This window comes from Pseudophryne corroboree, chromosome 3 (assembly GCF_028390025.1).
Source record: "Pseudophryne corroboree isolate aPseCor3 chromosome 3, aPseCor3.hap2, whole genome shotgun sequence".
NCBI classification, from domain to species: Eukaryota; Metazoa; Chordata; class Amphibia; order Anura; family Myobatrachidae; genus Pseudophryne; species Pseudophryne corroboree.
The window spans coordinates 167835685-167855640 of NC_086446.1; the positions used below are offsets into that span (position 1 = coordinate 167835685).

Below are 19956 nucleotides of genomic sequence, written 5' to 3' on the forward strand. Positions count from 1 at the left end.
CAAAACAGGTTTCAGTGCATCATTGCACGCGGGTCCTGGGGAAGATGGTGGCCATCCCTTTCGGCAGGTTCCACGCGAGGACTTTTCAATGGGACCTCTTGGACAAGTGGTCCGGGTCCCATTTACAAATGCATCGAAGGATCACCCTGTCTCCCAGGACCAGGGTATCCCTCCTGTGGTGGCTGCACAGTGCTCACCTACTAGAGGGTCGCAGGTTCGGCATTCAGGACTGGGTCCTGGTGACCACGGACGCAAGCCTCCGAGGCTGGGGAGCAGTCACACTGGGAAGAAATTTCCAAGGTCTCTGGTCAAATCTAGAGACTTGTCTCCACATCAACGTCCTGGAGTGGAGGGCCATATACAACGCCCTGCGTCAAGCGGAGGAATTGCTTCGGGAAAAACCGGTTCTGATTCAGTCAGACAATGTCACGGCAGTGGCTCATATAAACCGCCAAGGCGGAACGAGGAGCAGAGTGGCCATGGCAGAAGCGACCAGGATTCTACGCTAGGCGGAAGGCCATGTAAGCGTGCTATCAGCAGTGTTCATCCCGGGGGTGGACAACTGGGAGGCGGACTTCCTCAGCAGGCACGACCTACATACGGGAGAGTGGGGACTTCATCAAGAAGTCTTCGCACAGATCACGGGTCGGTGGGGACTGCCTCAAATAGACATGATGGCATCCCGTCTCAACAAAAAGCTAAAGCGGTATTGCGCCAGGTCAAGGGACCCTCAGGCGGTAGCGGTAGACGCTCTGGTGACACCTTAGGTGTTCAGATCGGTCTATGTGTTTCCTCCTCTTCCTCTCATACCCAAAGTGTTGAGAATAATAAGAATAAGCAGGGTCAGAACAATCCTCATTGTTCCAGATTGGCCACGGAGGACTTGGTATCCGGAGCTGCAAGAGTTGCTCACAGAAGATCCGTGGCCTCTTCCTCTAAGGCAGGACCTGCTGCGGCAGGGGCCCTGTCTGTTCCAAGACTTACCGCGGCTGCGTTTGACGGCATGGCGGTTGAACGCCGGATCCTAGCGGAAAAAGGGATTCCGGAGGAGGTCATTCCTACCCTGATCAAGGCTAGGAAAGACGTGACGTTAAAACATTATCACCGTATATGGCGAAAATATGTTTCTTGGTGTGAGGCCAGAGCTGCTCCTACGGAGGAGTTCCATTTGGGCTATCTACTTCACTTCCTTCAAACAGGAGTGACTTTGGGCCTAAAATTAGGGTCCATAAAGGTCCAAATTTCGGCCTTATCCATTTTCTTTCAAAGAGAATTAGCCTCTCTTCCTGAAGTACAGACTTTTGTGAAGGGTGTGCTGCATATTCAGCCTCCCTTTGTGCCTCCGGTGGCGCCTTGGGATCTTAACGTGGTGTTACGTTTCCTCAAGTCACCTTGGTTTGAACCACTCAAAACTATGGAGTTGAAATACCTCACGTGGAAAGTGGTCATGTTGTTGGCATTGGCTTCGGCAAGATGTGTTTCAGAATTGGCGGCTTTATCACATAAAAGCCCATACTTGGTTTTTCACGTGGATAGGGCAGAGTTGAGGACTCGTCCTCACTTTCTGCCAAAAGTGGTCTCCTCTTTTCATGTGAACCAACCTATTGTCGTGCCTGTGGCTACACGGGACTTGGAGGATTCCGAGTCCCTGGATGTGGTCAGGGCTTTGAAGATTTATGTGACCAGAACGGCTAGAATCAGGAAGACTGAAGCTCTGTTTGTTCTGTATGCGGCCAACAAGGTTGGCGCTCCTGCTTCAAAGCAGACTATTGCTCGCTGGATCTGTAATACGATTCAGCAGGCGCATTCTACGGCAGGTTTGCCATTGCCTAAATCGGTTAAGGCCCATTCCACTAGGAAAGTGGGCTCTTCTTGGGCGGCTGCCCGAGGGGTCTCGGCATTGCAATTGTTCCGAGCTGCTGCTTGGTCGGGTTCAAACTCCTTTGCAAAGTTCTACAAGTTTGATACCCTGGCTGAGGAGGACCTCATGTTTGCTCAATCGGTGCTGCAGAGTCATCCGCACTCTCCCGCCCGTTTTGGGAGCTTTGGTATAATCCCCATGGTCCTTACGGAGTCCCAGCATCAAGGACGTTAGAGAAAATAAGATTTTACTTACCGGTAAATCTATTTCTCGTAGTCCGTAGAGGATGCTGGGCGCCCGTCCCAAGTGCGGACTTTTTCTGCAAGACTTGCATATAGTTGTTGCTTACATAAGGGTTATGTTATAGTTTATTGGTTTATCATACTGTTGACTGGGTATTGTATCACAAGTTATACGGTGTGATTGGTGTGGGCTGGCATGGATCTCGCCCTTAGATTTACAAAAATCCTTCCTCGTACTGTCCATCTCCTCTGGGCACAGTTTCCCTAACTGAGGTCTGGAGGAGGGGCATAGAGGGAGGAGCCAGTGCACACCCAGAGTCCAAAGCTTTCTTAAAGTGCCCTATCTCCTGCGGAGCCCGTCTATTCCCCATGGTCCTTACGGAGTCCCAGCATCCTCTACGGACTACGAGAAATAGATTTACCGGTAAGTAAAATCTTATTATTTCTCCATAAATTACATATTATATTCCAAAAATTACATATTATATTAAAATTAAAAAAAAAAACATATTTCGTCAGTGAATACTTTGGCAGAAATTTGCTGTTTAAGGGCCTGATTCAGTATGGATCGCTATTAAGGCTGAGATAGCGATGTTCACAAATCTGTGAAAATTCACATGTGAAGAGCTGTAGGAAAGGATAAAAGACGCCCACAAATGCATTTGCAAATCTGCATAGGCATTAGCAAATTCGCAATGCATATGCAAAAAAAGGACACCATCGACCTTTGCGGCTGGCCCCAGCGTACTCAAATCAATGAGAATGCAGTCACACCGGGCACCATGTTTTTGAACGCAGTGTTCGCAGATGACGTCAGATACTCCCCAAAAACGACGCCTGCGTTTTCCCAACCACTCCCCACAAACACCATGTTACCATCCACGAATGGTTACTTCCTGTAAATAAAAATGCGTTTAATTTCAATTAGGCTGTATACGCAAGGCAATCACATTTTGCCCTTGGTGAATGCACAGTCTGTCGATAATCACTGCGTGCAATCTCACTTTTGCAATTGGTAATGAATCAAGCCTTAAGTTGTTACCTTTTTTAAACTCTTCCACTTCTCTAGAAGCTTAGGAGAACTATGGGGCAGATTTATGAAGCCTGGTGAAGTAATAAAGTGGAATGTGATAAAGCACCAGCCAATCAGCTCCTAACTTCCATGTTACAGGCTGGGTTTGAAAAATGACAATTGGGAGCTGATTGGCTGCTGCGTTATCACCTTCCACTTTATCACTTCACCTGGCTTAATAAATCTGCCCCTGTATTTGATATTGTGTAATTTGCATTTCTCTAGACTTAACAGTTAAATTCTGTTTGTTGCCAAGTGGTGGTTTGTAAATTCTTGAATAATACAGATTCTGTGTAAAAACAATGACATTTGCATTCCACGTATTTCATGGCCCAGTTCGCTTTTATCTGTTTGATCTTTTGCTCTTCATAACATCTAATTTATTGTCCATATTTTGTTTACTACTCTACTATGTAGCTTTTATGGAGCATGGTGAATAGATTGAAGGCCTTGAATTTAAGGCCCATTACCCATTGGTGTAAAAAAAAAAAAACAAACAAACATGCTTTTACTAGCATTTTTGTTTTTATAGCTAGAAAAAGCATGTCAATTGAAATGGAAATGAAGCCTATTGTATCCAGTGACCCTATATCCACTTGAGTTTGTCCGTGTCGTCAGGAGCAGAGAGGGTTTGTGGATCTCTTGATTCTATTAACTGCAGATGGGGTCAATGGAGTAACTTCTGATTAATTTCACCACAACCTTAAGTGGTTACCACAGGCGCTAATGTTTAACCAGCGTAAGAAAAGATTCAGTTATTCTTGATATGTAAAGTGTTCTGCTTTTCTTTTCAGTTTTTGCTATTTAAACCAATTGTTTATTTCTGGACAATTTCTACATGTCCTTATGTACAGTTTTTCTCCCATGAACTCACCACTGTTACTTGTATTTGGATTTCAGTCCACAGAATAAGCAGAGTGCTTACTGAACCAATAATAGCTATGAAAGCAGCTGAGACGGTGTGTAAATTGTATGTGGCAGCTAAATATGTTGGTGACTCAGGAGGCGCTGGATAGTACCAAAGCCAGATGAACACACAATTTATGAGCCAAAGGGTACATGAGGGCATTATACAGTTTATACTGCTGGAAATTTGGTGAAATTTGATCAGAGATCTGCGTAAAAAGGTAGGAGTGCTTCACCTCTCATAGACTTTTTACTCCACAATAAAAATCTTTAGAATAATACAAAGAAGATATTTAGAATATATTCTTTGTATTTTTCATGTACTTTATACAGTCTAAACATTAGTATGACAGGAAAGGCTCTGCCTCCCCACCGCACACCACTGCTGTCCTGTACTCTGAAACATGCAGTCCATACACTGGTAGCTGGGAGTTCACATGTCGCCGCACAGGAAGCTCTCTACTACAGTATCTGCACGATAGTGCTGCTAGCTGAATGGAAATGACAGCGGGGATCCTATGAGAGTGGTTGGGTTAATCACTCTGCCACCTTTTATCATGCATGCACTTAGAGGAGTCTTGCGCAATCTGCGCCTCTTCACGTTTGAGAAACTGAAAGCCACAGACTAACTCAGCTTTACAATGACTGAAATCTGAAATGCAATTTGATGCATGAAAATAAATATTTCATAAGTATCTAATCTACTGTCTTGTAAGCTATTCTCTGTTAGCAGGCATTTTCATCCCTCTCGATCAAATCATATTCTAAAATATTGGCCCTCATTCCGAGTTGATCGCTGGCAAGGCGATTTTAGCAGAGTTACACACGCTAAGCCGCCGCCTACTGGGAGTGAATCTTAGCTTCTTAAAATTGCGAACGATGTATTCGCAATATTGCGATTACAAACTACTTAGCAGTTTCAGAGTAGCTCCACACTTACTCGGCATCTGCGATCAGTTCAGTGCTTGTCGTTCCTGGTTTGACGTCACAAACACACCCAGCGTTCGCCCAGACACTCCCCCGTTTCTCCAGCCACTCCTGCGTTTTTTCCGGAAACGGTAGCGTTTTCATCCACACGCCCCTAAAACGCTGTGTTTCTGCCCAGTAACACCCATTTCCTGTCAATCACACTACGATCGCCGGAGCGAAGAAAAAGCCGTGAGTAAAAATACTATCTTCATTGTACAATTACTTGGCGCAGTCGCAGTGCGAATATTGCGCATGCGTACTAAGCGGATTTTCACTGCGATGCGATGAAAAATAACGAGCGAACGACTCGGAATGAGGGCCATTGTTAAACGTTAGACGACTTGCATTCTTTTTTTCTAGTTTTATTCTTCATTCTTATGTTTCGACTGCCTTGTAACAATACTTACTGTCAGTGCCGTCTATGCTATTTGCTTGTTATTTTTTCCTTCCTTCCTCTCCTCACATTTTGAGCGCTAAAAGTCTCTCTTACATGCCTGAGGTGTCTCTTCCTCCTTTCCACATGTTATAGTAGCCTGTGTTCTGACCAGCACTTTTCTCTCCTCCCTTCCTAACTCTCCCACCCCCTGTCCCATACCTTATAAAGTAGTGTAGTTGTTTCCTGTGTCTGTACCCTCTACTTTCTTTCAGTCAGTCTGAGGGAGACATCTGGCATTGTAAAATCACTCTTTCTACCCAAGGTAAGTACATACATGTGCGTTCTCTGCTGATTCTTTATTTTTAGTTAACCAGAAAATATTAGTTTTTAAGTTACGCTCTGTGGTCTTTTTTTTCTACTCATATGTGACCTAACACGTGGCGTTGAACTGACAGCATTGCAGCTTGTTAGTATGTAGCCTTGTGTTCTACATACAGAAATCAGACAAAGACTCTTTAGTTAGAGCAGCATAAGATATTTTTAAGTGTATGGTGTAAACAGAGCTTTTTTTGGTGTGTGTGTGTGTAGCTGATGTAATGATTTTTACTGTTACACGTGTCACTGTGTGTGCATGTGTTTGTATATAATGTTAATGAGTGATAGGTTTGTTTACGTACGGTGGTCATGTTATAGGTTATACTCTGTCAAATTGCATAAATGACAGATGTGTTTAGAATTGTGGCTGTTATAGCTTATTATACTTACTAGACTGAATTCTGACATTTAAAAATGCGTACATTTTGTTGAACTTGAAAAAGTTAAGTGACTACATGTGTACATAGTTGTGATTCCATGTATTAGTGTACATACGTGTGTTCACCCTTTGTGCTGTAGTACATTTCTTGGCAGAACCTGTCTCTGATGGGGGGAAAGCAGTGGGTGTGTGATATACTCATGGTTGGAATGTGTAGGAGTTAAGTATATAGTTACAGCCACATGGGGATAGTGCAACCCTTTCCATCTGTTACACTGCTAGCCATACTCGCCTTACATTGAGAAGCTCTCAAAACACGTTTCTTATTTCCATTCAGTTTTGGTTGTGCTTGAAAGGTGTATATTTAGGAAAAAAAGAAAAATATTGGAGAAGGGGGGCGCTGGATTAAACTCCATAATTTCAAACATAATAAGAGGTGCTGAGACTTAAGTGCCCTACACACTTGCGATCCGCGGCCGAGCTGCCCGACGGCGGATACGGCCAACGGGCGACCCGGCGGCGGGGGGGGCAGTGACGGAGGGAGTGAAGTTTCTTCACTCCTCCCATCGCCCGGCTCCATAGCAGTGCAGGCAAATATGGACGAGATCGTCCATTGGCCTGCATGCACAAGCGACGGGGCACCAGCGATGAACGAGCGCGGGGCCACGCATCGTTCATCGTTGCTGCCTCCACACTGAAAGATATGTACGGTATCTCATTCATTAATGAACGAGATCGTTCATATCTTTCAGTTTTATAGCCCAGTGTGTAGGGCGCATTACAGTACCATGCAGAGAAAAAGAAAAATGCAGGTGCACACTGCAAGCACTATGAATACTAATAATCAGAACAATTTTAATGAATTCTACAATTTAAGATTGTAGTTTATATTAGTATTCTTTGGGCGAGAATCAATTGTTTTTGCCGCTAGCAGCCAGCAGATGGCGCACAATTGAGCTAATCAATTGTTGGTCATTCGGGCCGATTAGCTGCAGGTGCCGGGATTTCATCTTGCTCTCCCTGGAGTTGGTGAGCTGAAATTAACGAAAAGTAATCTGTTTGGGCGCTCAAACAGGACTTATTCGCGTCGCGCCCATTACTTTAGTTAGAGATTGGGCGCGATAAAACAATTGAATCTCACTCCTGGTGCTTGATGTGTGTACCTGCTTTTGGTCTCCCTGAACATGTTCTTGTGAAATAACTTGCCCTCTAAACCTATAATCTACATTGATTTACTCTAAATGTGCGTACATACTAGGTGATATTTTAAATGATATAGCTCATTTTCACCCTTCTGACCCATTCGTTTGTAATATCGCCCAGTGTGTATGAATGATGCGCGCTCCCACAGGTCGTTAACTGTGCATGCATCTCAATTTTGGCTAGGTCTCAATCCATTTCCTGGTGGCAGCAGTAACAGCATATTGTAATAGCTCCTATTTTTGCACAGTATCTGCGTATAGGACCTCAGCTGTAAATTCATCAGCGTACTTTTCTTTTGTTGCGCTTGCCCCCCCCCCCCCTCCCCCCCGCCGGCATTCCGCTGCCGGGATCTCGGAAGTGATGTAGGGCTATGCTGAAATCACCTTTTGTATATATCAATGGTGCAAGTATGCAGGTACCCTTAAGAATTTGGCAGCAGGTAACCACTGCACACTTTGCACCTGTGACTGCCATTACAGCAATTATAATGCGCTGCTGAGCAATAAGACCATGGTGCTCGGCAGCATGACGGTGCTTCCCACTTTGCCAGGGATACAGGGAGTGCGACGGTGATGTCATGAGATCACATCACACTTTCTCTCCTGGCGGTCGTGGCTGGCATGAAGAGAGGAGACTGGGCTGGCTGCCTTTCCCCGCAGTGTCCAGCTGTTTCCCTTCACTCTGCTCGAGCGACGCATTGGCACTGAGTGGCTTTTGTTCTTCACAGGCTGGGTTGCTGGGCATGTCTCTGGCTTCACCGTGTCGGTCATTAATTTTTTTATATAATGTGTACACTAATATATATTTCTATTATTATTGAGACATTACTATATATTTCTATTATTATGGGGTCATTACTATATATGTCTATTATTATGGGGTCATTACTATATATGTCTATTATTATGGAGTCATTACTATATATGTCTATTATTATGGAGACATTACTATATATTTCTATTATTATGGGGTCATTACTATATATGTCTATTATTATGGAGACATTACTATATATTTCTATTATTATGGAGACATTACTATATATTTCTATTATTATGGGGGCATTACTATATATGTCTATTATTATGGAGACATTACTATATATTTCTATTATTATGGGGTCATTACTATATATGTCTATTATTATGGAGACATTACTATATATTTCTATTATTATGGAGACATTACTATATATTTCTATTATTATGGGGGCATTACTATATATGTCTATTATTATGGAGACATTACTATATATTTCTATTATTATGGGGTCATTACTATATATGTCTATTATTATGGAGACATTACTATATATTTCCATTATTATTGGGTCATTACTATATATGTCTATTATTATGGAGACTTTTCTATATATTTCTATTATTATGGGGGCATTACTATATATGTCTATTATTATGGAGACATTACTATACATTTCTATTATGGGGGCATTACTATATATGTCTATTATTATGGAGACATTACTATATATTTCTATTATTATGGGGGCATTACTATATATGTCTATTATTATGGAGACATTACTATATATTTCTATTATGGGGCATTACTATATATGTCTATTATTATGGAGACATTACTATACATTTCTATTATGGGGGCATTACTATATATGTCTATTATTATGGAGACATTACTATATATTTCTATTATTATGGGGGCATTACTATATATGTCTATTATTATGGAGACATTACTATATATTTCTATTATTATGGGTGCATTACTATATATGTCTATTATTATGGAGACATTACTATATATTTCTATTATTATGGGTGCATTACTATATATGTCTATTATTATGGAGACATTACTATATATTTCTATTATTATGGAGACATTACTATATATTTCTATTATTATGGGGGCATTACTATATATGTCTATTATTATGGAGACATTACTATATATGTCTATTATTATGGGGGCATTACTATATATTTCTATTATTATGGGGGCATTACTATATATGTCTATTATTATGGGAGCATTACTATATATGTCTATTATTATGGGGGCATTACTATATATTTCTATTGTAATGTGGGACACTACTGTATATGTCTATTATGGGGGCATTACTATATATTTCTATTGTAATGTAGACACTACTATCTAACTATCTATTATTATGGGGGCATTATTATATATTTCTTTTGTAATGTGGGACACTACTATATATATATATATATATATATAGTAATAACCCCAGTATAAAACAAATATATTGTAATGCCCAGCATAATGGAAATATATTGTAATGCCCCCAATTGAATTAAATACATAGTAATGCCCCGTTATAACAGGAATATATACTGTAGTAATGCCCTATAATATATATATATATATTTCTATTATGCTGGAAGTAGTAATATATATTTCTAGCCTTGCCTCCAGAGTGCAAAGAAAAGAGACTATGCTGTGTGGCCACACCCCCTAGTGTCATGTGGTCATGCTCTCATGACACATGACCACGCCCATATGTCGGCACACTCTGTACCACTAAGAAAATAGTGCTGTTTTCTTGTTTGGTCATTTGATTATGTACTGTGTAATGGGTGCTGCGGATCCCTTGTGGCACCATATAAATAAAGAATAATAATAATAATAATAATAATAATAATAAATTTCTACTTGCACCACTGGTATATATCAGCTTGAACTTGAAGAATTGATTGCAGTGGTGAAATCAACTTTTAAAAACTCTAGTTTTCTACTTGAAATCTGATGCTGAGTTGAACAAAAATCGGTATTATGTGCTCCTGCATTTTGTGCAGGGAAAATAATGAGTATACTCACCTATTCGCACGTTGTACACATCTTGCGGTCAGCTGGCCCCCTATGTGTAAGCTGATCTACTAGTCCTCATCAGTGCACACTTGCATTCGCCTATTCTTGGTGCAAAAGATACTTGTATCTGTGCTTTCATCTAACTCTGCATAGCATGCAGTTACGCTAATTGGCCCTCACTGAACTGGACTGGGGAGACAGGACAGCCTTACAGAATTACTATGTATGTATAAACTAGGTGCTTCATCGCACCCTACGGGCGCTCTTCACACCGGATGGGGAAGGGTCGGGAGGTGCTGCCAGTGGGGGAGGGGCAGAGGAGTTGGGGCTACAGATGGGGTAGGGGTCCGAAGGCATTGCAGGTGGGGGAGGGGCAGGGGTGCCACAGGTGGGGGAGGGGCAGATGCGGGGATGTTGCGGATGGGTGAAGGGTTCTGGAGGTGCTGTGGGATGGGAAGGGGCGGGGGTGCCGGGGGTGGGGTAGGAGTCCGGAGGCGCCGCGGGTGGGGGAGGGGCAGGTGCGGGTGGTGCGGCGGATGGGAAGGGGGTCCGGAGGCGCTGCAGGTGGTGGAGGGGCGGGTGCAGGGGGTGCCGTGGGTGGGTGAGGGGTGGGTGCGGGTGGTGCGGCGGATGGGAAGGGGGTCCGGAGGCGCTGCAGGTGGTGGAGGGGCGGGTGCAGGGGGTGCCGTGGGTGGGGGAGGGGTGGGTGAGGGGGGGACCGCGGATGGAGGAGGGTGTCTGCAGATGCTGCGGGTGGAGGGGGGGCTGGTGTGGGGGGAGACATATATGGGGGGTGGATGGTGGAGGGGGTCTGGAGGTGCTGTGAGTGGTGGAGGGGCGGGGGGGTGGGAGCCGCGGGTGGTGTGTGTGGGGGAGGGGTGGAGTGTCGCATGTGGTGGAGGGGAAGATGCGGAGGTGTGGTGCATTGGGGAGAGGTCTGGAGGCGCTGCGGGTACTGTACCTGCCAAAAAGGTAGTTGGAGGGTATGCAGTAATAGGGCCAGGACAGGGGTGACAGGGTCAGAACAGGGGTGACGGGGCCAGGACAGGGGTGACGGGAAAAGGACAGAAATGACAGGGACAGGATAGGGGTGACAGGGCCAGGGTAGGGGCGGCAGGACCAGGACAGGGGTGACAGGGCCAGGATAAGGGTGACAGGGCCAGGATAAGGGTGAAAGGGCCAGGATAAGGGTGACAGGGCAAGGCCAGGGGTGACAGGAACATGACAGAACACAGGGCATGGGAGAGATTGGTATTAGGGACAAAACAGTGGTGACAGACAGATGTGTCTTACCGGAGTCACTGCTGCTGGCTGCTGCTGTTCCACTCCAGCCTATTGGGATCTGCTGCTGGTGGAGACTTGGCATGGCTGACTCTCTCAGGCTGGAGTCCTGCTGCCTCTGCCCGTCCGCATCCCTCCCCCCACTCCTCAGTCACACACCGTGGACCTCGTGCGGCTGCCGGGCACTGTGGTAAGGGGAGACTGGGAGTGACTGGTTAGCCCCCAGGAGACGCTGCGGCTGGAGGGAGGAGGGGGTCATAGCATGCACGCGGCGCGGACCTCGCGGCTGCCGGGCACTGTGGTAAGGGGAGACTGGGAGTGACTGGTTAGCCCCCAGGAGACACTGCGGCTGGAGGGAGGAGGGGGTCATAGCATGCACGCGGCGCGGACCTCGCGGCTGCCGGGCACTGTGGTAAGGGGAGACTGGGAGGGACTGGTTAGCCCCCAGGAGACGCTGCGGCTGGAGGGAGGAGGGGGTCATAGCATGCATGCGGCACGGACCTCGCGGCTGCCAGGCACTGTGGTAAGTGGAGACTGGGAGTGACTGGTTAGCCCCCAGGAGACACTGCGGCTGGAGGGAGGAGTGGGTCGGAGCCTGCAAGCAGCGTGGACTTCTGCAGCACTGCCTGCCGGCTAAAGTGTGTGAAGGAGCTGGGCGCAGCTCACTGCGGGCGGCAGCGCTGCAGCTAGCGGTGGGGTTTCCGGGGCTGGAGATAACAGAGGCAGTACGGAATCTGCACAGTGGCAGGTGCCCCACAAAACTGCAGCTAAGAAGCGTGGAGTGTGCCAGAAAGAGACCCTGCTGAGTATGCTGATGTGGGGGGTCAAGCACACAGTGAGCCAGTGCCCATCTGTCTGTACAGCATACCCCCTCACACACCCCCATACCTCCCAACTGTCCTGATTTTCGCGGGACAGTCCCATTTTTTGGGGTCTGTCCCGCTGTCCCACCCGCGGGCCCCAGTATCCCGCAGTGGGGGGGGGGGGGCAGTTGGGAATCTCCTGTACTCACTGTTCTGCTTAGCAGAGCAGCGGTGAATAGACGCTGTGCGCATGCGCACAGCCTCTATTTAGTGGAGACAGAGGGAGAGGGGGCATCTCTGTCCCAGCTCTGAAGATCCCCCGTCCTGCCAGCAACAGCAGCAGCATTGTGCTACAGTCAGCAAACGCTGCTGCATGTTGGCAGGCCTGTGGTGTTGCAGGGAGGTAGCAGCCTCCCTGCTTTCTTCTGCCTGTGCGGGTGTTAGGGGGGAGCGACCACCTCCCACGATTAGGCCACACCCCCAAACCCGCAGCAGGCACAGCAATGAGATAGGGCCCCCCTGTCTCAAGTGCCCTGGGCCCCCCAGACTCATAATCCACCCCTGGGGGCATGCCAGCAGCTCACAGAGCGCTGGGCATGCCCCCTCACTGACGAAAACGGGGCGTGGCTCGCGATCGCGGGTCCTCCAGTGAAGCCACGCCCCCTTTTCGCCGCGCGTGTATCCCTCCTTCTGCCTGAACAAATCTGGGAGGTATGCACCCCTGTCTGCCTGAACAAATCTGGGAGGTATGCACCCCTGCCTGTGCCATGCCCATACCATCTGCTTCTGCTACTAGTCTCCTATAGATTTGCCCAGATCTGTGACTCATTTGACTAACTCCGCCCAGTGTTGTGACTCCGCCCAGCATTAGCAAATGAGGCACAAAGTCACAGATCTGGGCTAATATATAGGAGATATCAGGTGTCAGCCACAATCAAATCCACATTCTCTCATCTGAGGCACATAGCCAGCATCAAGCACTTTATTCCCTCAGAAGATCTGCCTAAAGTGATACATGCATTTGTATCATCACACCTAGACTAATGTAATGCCCTCTACTTTGATTTCTCAGCAAAATAATTGCATTGCTTACAGATGGTACAAAATGCAGCTGCCAGACTATTAACCAACCAGCCCCGTTCCAGCCACATAACACACATTCTCTACTCCCTTCACTGGCTACCTGTAAGATGGTGAATCGTTTTCAGGATTGGTTTACTCACTTTCAAAGCCCTACATGACCAGGGCCTATGGTATTTGAAGCAGCTTCTGATTCCATACTGCCCCACTCGATTACTGCGATCTGTAGATGAAGGACTAAAAACAGTACCTAGAATCTTCCTGAATTCATCTGTGGGTCAAGCTTTCAACTTTGTGGCTTCGACTTTATGGAACTCTCTGCCCTGCGCAGTGCAAGAAGCCTCCACTCTAGACTAATGACTTACCTATTTACTCAAGCATTTCATTAATATCTACTGTTAACAACTTGCATGGCATGGTCGCATCAGATGCGACCACACCAGCAAGTGCTTTATCTGACCTGGTTGCACAGGATGCGACCAGTCAGATAAGCAGTGACGTGCGGTGAAGTCAATGGCTGGGGAGGCACTGGCTTCTTATGTACATCCACAGTCGCACAAGAACACAAACCTCAGCTCACTTTTTAGGGAAAGCAAATACATTAGAGTGCACAGGGTGTAGTGTGGTACTGCAGCAATTGTGTATATACTGTGATTACAGGACAGATCGCAAAGTACCCATAGTGTTCACTCTAGGATTTTTTTAGGGCAGGGTGCTGATCACGGGTAGGGCACATTTTTCATTCGGGAGGACACATTTTTAAGTTACAGATGGGTCCACGGTTATCTTGGCTAGTTTGCTGCGCCTAGGCACAACATGGTTTATTAACATAAACCCTTAATCTATTGTTCTCAGCTGCAATACAATACAGAGAACAATACAGCAGGGGATTAAATCCGACTGCCCTGGCTCAATTAATCCTATTAAAGGTCAAGATAAACATGGACCCATCTGTAGATGTGCAAAATTAGGTACATACTACAATGCTTGGTTCCCCCATTAATACACGTGAAAGCATGGACAGTGCGCGCCGAAGGCGCGCAGCAAAAATTTAGGGGCGTTGTTTCACGGGGAAGGGGCGTGGCAACATAATCGTGGCAATTCACATTACACCACACAGTAGTGCAGCTAATACACATTGCACCAGATAGAACCTCCTATACACACTGCGACAGGCAGAGCACGTTATACATATTGCGCCACATAGAGCACGTTCTACACTTTGCGCCAGGCAGAGCACGTTATACACATTGCACCAGATAGAGAGCACTGAGACACACTGCACCATGTAGAGAGCACTGAGACACACTGCACCATGTAGAGAGCACTGAGACACACTGCACCAGGTAGAGAGCACTGAGGCACACTGCACCAGGTAGAGAGCACTGAGGCACATTGCACCAGGTAGAGAGCACTGAGGCACATTGCACCAGGTAGAGAGCACTGAGACACGCTGCACCAGGTAGAGAGCACTGAGACACGCTGCACCAGGTAGAGAGCACTGAGACACGCTGCACCAGGTAGAGAGCACTGAGACACGCTGCACCAGATAGAGAGCACTGAGACACACTGCACCAGGTAGAGAGTACTGAGACACATTGCACCAGGTAGAGAGTACTGAGACACATTGCACCAGGTAGAGAGCACTGAGACACGCTGCACCAGATAGAGAGCACTGAGACACATTGCACCAGGTAGAGAGCACTGAGACACGCTGCACCAGGTAGAGAGCACTGAGACACGCTGCACCAGATAGAGAGCACTGAGACACGCTGCACCAGGTAGGGAGCACTGAGACACGCTGCACCAGGTAGGGAGCACTGAGACACGCTGCACCAGGTAGAGAGCACTGAGACACGCTGCACCAGGTAGAGAGCACTGAGACACGCTGCACCAGGTAGAGAGCACTGAGACGCTGCACCAGGTAGAGAGCACTGAGTAGTTACTGTTACAGAGAGGTTAGGGTGCGGGGGAGGGAGGGTTAGGTACCGCCGCAGGGAGGTTAGGTACCGTCGGTACCGTCACAGGGAGGTTAGGGTGCGGGGGAGGGAGGGGTAGGTACCGTCACAGGGAGGTCAGGGTGCGGGGGAGGGAGGGTTAGGTACCGTCACAGGGAGGTTAGGGTGCGGGGGAGGTTAGGGTGCGGGGGAGGGAGGGTGGGTTAGGTACCGTCACAGGGAGGTTAGGGTGCGGGGGAGGGAGGATTAGGTACCGCCACAGGGAGGTTATGGTGTGGGGGAGGGAGGGTTAGGTACCGCCACAGGGTGGTTAGGGTTAGGCTGCTGGGTGGGAGGGTTAGGTTTAGGTAACGCCACGGGGAGGTTAGGAACTATGGGGGGAGATTAGGGTTAGGCTGTGGGAAGGGTGTAAACTTCAGGATCCCGGCGTCGGTCTTCTGATTGCTGGGATCCCAAGCGCTGGCTTCTTATACCATATCCCTCACTACAAGTGGACCAAACAAAAAAAGCTAAATGCTATATTGCACAATCACCTCTAATCTCCCACCACCAATTTGGGGCCCCCAGCCCTCCCTACCTGCTGCTTCTCCATGGTCCCTGCAGAGCAAAGATGAAGTCTGGGGATCCGTGTAGGGACAAGTGGATGTACCTTGTCTGATCTGTGGCGGCGGGCCCTCTCACATGGAAGAGCAGTCTTGGCTGGAGCTGGCAGCGCTGGGTCCCGAGCAGAAGCCACCGTCGGGAGAGTGCAGTAGTGCGGAGGAGGAGATCACCAGCCGCCGCACAATTTCTTCCGTAGGTCTGGGCTTCTCGCCGCTGCTGCTGCACGGCGGCACTTGGCTGTACCCCCTCCCTGGTTCTTCTACCTGTAAATCACCGGGTGAGGGCGGGTGACGGCAGCTGATGGCGGGTGATCGCAGCTGATGGCATGGCGGGTGCTGGCAGGCTCTCTGCGGCCTCCGGTGGGACAGAAGTCAGCGGGAGATGAAGAGAGGGGAGCTCTGAGTCCCTTCCTTGTCCCGCCGCTACGTATTGGTGATTGGGCCAGCGGATCCAGTGCTGGATCCGCTGTCCAATCAAATGTGCCTCGCTAGCAGGGGCGTGCTTTCCCTGCCAGCGAGGCACTTACATAAGTGCCGCTTTCACTGTTATTTGTAATGGGCTTTTTCAGCCCAGTGATTGGCCCCGCCCCCAGCTTTATCCCCGTTCCCACTGTGTACCCACTGTCTACGGGAGGCACTTGCTATCAGTGCCTCCCAAACTAGTTTAATAGACTAGAATTATTAGAATAATATAAACAGTATACATATGACACAAAATATGTGTCATATGTATCTTTTTGTATTATTTTAATCTTTAATGAATGACAGGGGAGGCACTGCCTCCCCTGCCTCCCCTGACTGCACGTCCCTGCAGATAAACAGTGTGTGTAACAGCTGGGAAGGGAAACTTCCCTCTGCTGCCAGTGTATGCCGTGCTGACGATCACTGCTGACGATCACATTCCTTCCCCCCCCCCCTCCCCCCCAAGCTCTCCCCCATGTGTACCTGGTGGCTGTCCTGGCTTTTAAAATGAAAGCCACGATGTTCCTATGGTTGAGATGTTCCAATGGTTATTACCAATGTTCCGATATTTGAAAGGAAGAAGAAAAAAAATCATTTTTATTATAAAAAAAACCCAAAAACTGTTTTTTTTCCATTAAAACCATTTTGCACAACGTTAAATACATGTTCTTCACCTAATTCGCTCAAAAAAGAAACAACAATTTTGGTGTGGTTTTTTTTGGGGGGAGGGGGAAGGAATTGTCAGGTGGTTAAGCTTGTTTTGTATTTTGAGCTGTAAAGCACTTTGGGGAAGATGTATGAAGCCTGGAGAAGTGATAAAGCAGTGATACGTGCAAGGTGATAACTCATCAGCCAATCAGCTCCTAACTGTGATATTTCAAATCCATAATGACTGGCTGGTGCGTTATCACCTTGCACTTATCACTGCTTGTTTTTCACTGCTTTATCCCTTCTCCAGGTTAATACATCTGCCCCTTTGAGTCCTATTAGGGAGAAAAGTGCTATATAAATCGAAGTGTTAATAGTTTATTTTAATCAATTAACAAAATGCAAAGTGAATGAACATTACAGAAATTAAATCAAAATGGCTTTCCTTAGGAAGAGTCAAAATTAGTGACGTTCACTTTATTGGTAAGTATGTACCAACCTTTATATAGCACAGCATATTCTGTTGCGCTTTACAATTGGGAACAAACAGTAATAAAAAAGACTGGGTAATAACAGACAGAAATCTAGCAGAGGTAAGAAGGCCCTGCGTGCATGCTTATAGGGAAATAGGCATTGATACACAAGGATACTGTAGGTGCCACCTATTGCATAACAGTCCAGCCATATTGAGAGGTTCAGAGGTTCTTGGTAGGATGTATGATCTAGTCACACAGAAATGTTGGCCTAGGGTCAGCGTGATGTGAAAATGAAGAAAATAAGAATTTACTCACCTGTAATTCTATTTCTCGTAGTCCGTAGTGGATGCTGGGAACTCCGTAAGGACCATGGGGAATAGCGGGCTCCGAAGGAGGCTGGGCACTCTAGAAAGATTTATGACTACCTGGTGTGCACTGGCTCCTCCCACTATGACCCTCCTCCAAGCCTCAGTTAGGACACTGTGCCCGGACGAGCTGACATAATAAGGAAGGATTTAGAATCCCGGGTAAGACTCTTACCAGCCACACCAATCACACCGTACAACTCGTGATACTATATCCAGTTTGACAGTATGAAAACAACTGAGCCTCTCAACAGATGGCTCAACAATAACCCTTTAGTTAACAATAACTATTTACAAGTATTGCAGACAATCCGCACTTGGGATGGGCGCCCAGCATCCACTACGGACTACGAGAAATAGAATTACCGGTGAGTAAATTCTTATTTTCTCTGACGTCCTAGTGGATGCTGGGAACTCCGTAAGGACCATGGGGATTATACCAAAGCTCCCAAACAGGCGGGAGAGTGCGGATGACTCTGTAGCACCGAATGAGAGAACTCCAGGTCCTCCTCAGCCAGGGTATCAAATTTGTAGAATTTTGCAAACGTGTTTGCCCCTGACCAAGTAGCTGCTCGGCAAAGTTGTAAAGCCGAGACCCCTCGGGCAGCCGCCCAAGATGAGCCCACCTTCCTTGAGGAATGGGCATTTACAGATTATGGCTGTGGTATGCCTGCCACAGAATGTGCAAGCTGAATTGTACTACAAATCCAGCGAGCAATAGACTGCTTAGAAGCAGGAGCACCCAGCTTGTTGGGTGCATACAGGATAAACAGCGAGTCAGAGTTTCTGACTCCAGCCGTCCTGGAAACATATATTTTCAGGGCCCTGACAACGTCTAGCAACTTGGAGTCCTCCAATTCACTAGTAGCCGCCGGCACCACAATAGGCTGGTTCAGGTGAAACGCTGACACCACCTTAGGAAGAAATTGGGGACGAGTCCTCAATTCTGCCCTATCCATATGGAAAATCAGATAAGGGCTTTTACATGATAAAGCCGCCAATTCTGACACTCGCCTGGCTGAAGCCAAAGCCAATAACATGACCACTTTCCACGTGAGATATTTTAGATCCACGGTTTTTAGTGGCTCAAACCAATGTGATTTTAAGAAAAACTCAACACCACGTTGAGATCCCAAGGTGCCACAGGGGGCACAAACGGGGGCTGAATATGCAGCACCCCTTTCACAATGTCTGAACTTCAGGTCCTGAAGCTAGTTCTTTTTGAAAGAAAATCGACAGAGCCGAGATCTGTACTTTAATGGAGCCTAGATTTAGGCCCATATTCACTCCTGCTTGCAGGAAATGTAGAAATCGACCTAGTGGAAATTCCTCTGTTGGGGCCTTTTTGGCCTCGCACCATGCAACATATTTCCGCCATATGCGGTGATAATGCTTTGCCGTAACATCTTTCCTGGCTTTAATAAGCGTAGGAATGACTTTTTCCGGAATACCCTTTTCCTTCAGGATCCGGCGTTCAATCGCCATGCCGTCAAACGCAGCCGCGGTAAGTCTTGGAACAGACAGGGCCCCTGCTGAAGCAGGTCCTGTCTGAGCGGCAGAGGCCATGGGTCCTCTGATATAATTTCCTGAAGTTCCAGGTACCAAGCCCTTCTTGGCCCATCCGGAACCACGAGTATCGTTCTTACTCCTCGCCATCTTATTATTCTCAGTACCTTTGGTATGAGAGGCAGAGGAGGGAACACATAAACCGACTGGTACACCCACGGTGTCACTAGAGCGTCCACAGCTATCGCCTGAGGGTCCCTTGACCTGGCGCAATATCTCTCTAGCTTTTTGTTGAGGCGGGACGCCATCATGTCCACCTGTGGCCTTTCCCAACGGTTTACCAACAGCAGGAAGACTTCTGGATGAAGTCCCCACTCTCCCGGGTGTAGGTCGTGTCTGCTGAGGAAGTCTGCTTCCCAGTTGTCCACTCCCGGAATGAACACTGCTGACAGTGCTAGTACGTGATTTTCCGCCCATCGGAGAATCCTTGTGGCTTCTGCCATTGCCATCCTGCTTCTTGTGCCGCCCTGTCGGTTCACATGGGCGACTGCCGTGATGTTGTCTGACTGTATCAGTAC

The 19956-nt window shown here is 47.2% G+C and overlaps 1 protein-coding gene across 1 annotated transcript in view; it reads left to right on the forward strand.

The window, feature by feature from the left end:
• The first annotated feature begins 5642 nt into the window (after positions 1 to 5642).
• Positions 5643 to 19956, forward strand: part of SLC43A1 (solute carrier family 43 member 1) — a 228194-nt gene continuing 213880 nt past the window's right edge. The window contains exon 1 of the mRNA XM_063958575.1: positions 5643 to 5748. The gene's annotated coding sequence lies outside the window, so the exon portion shown is untranslated. The remainder of the gene's footprint in view (positions 5749 to 19956) is intronic.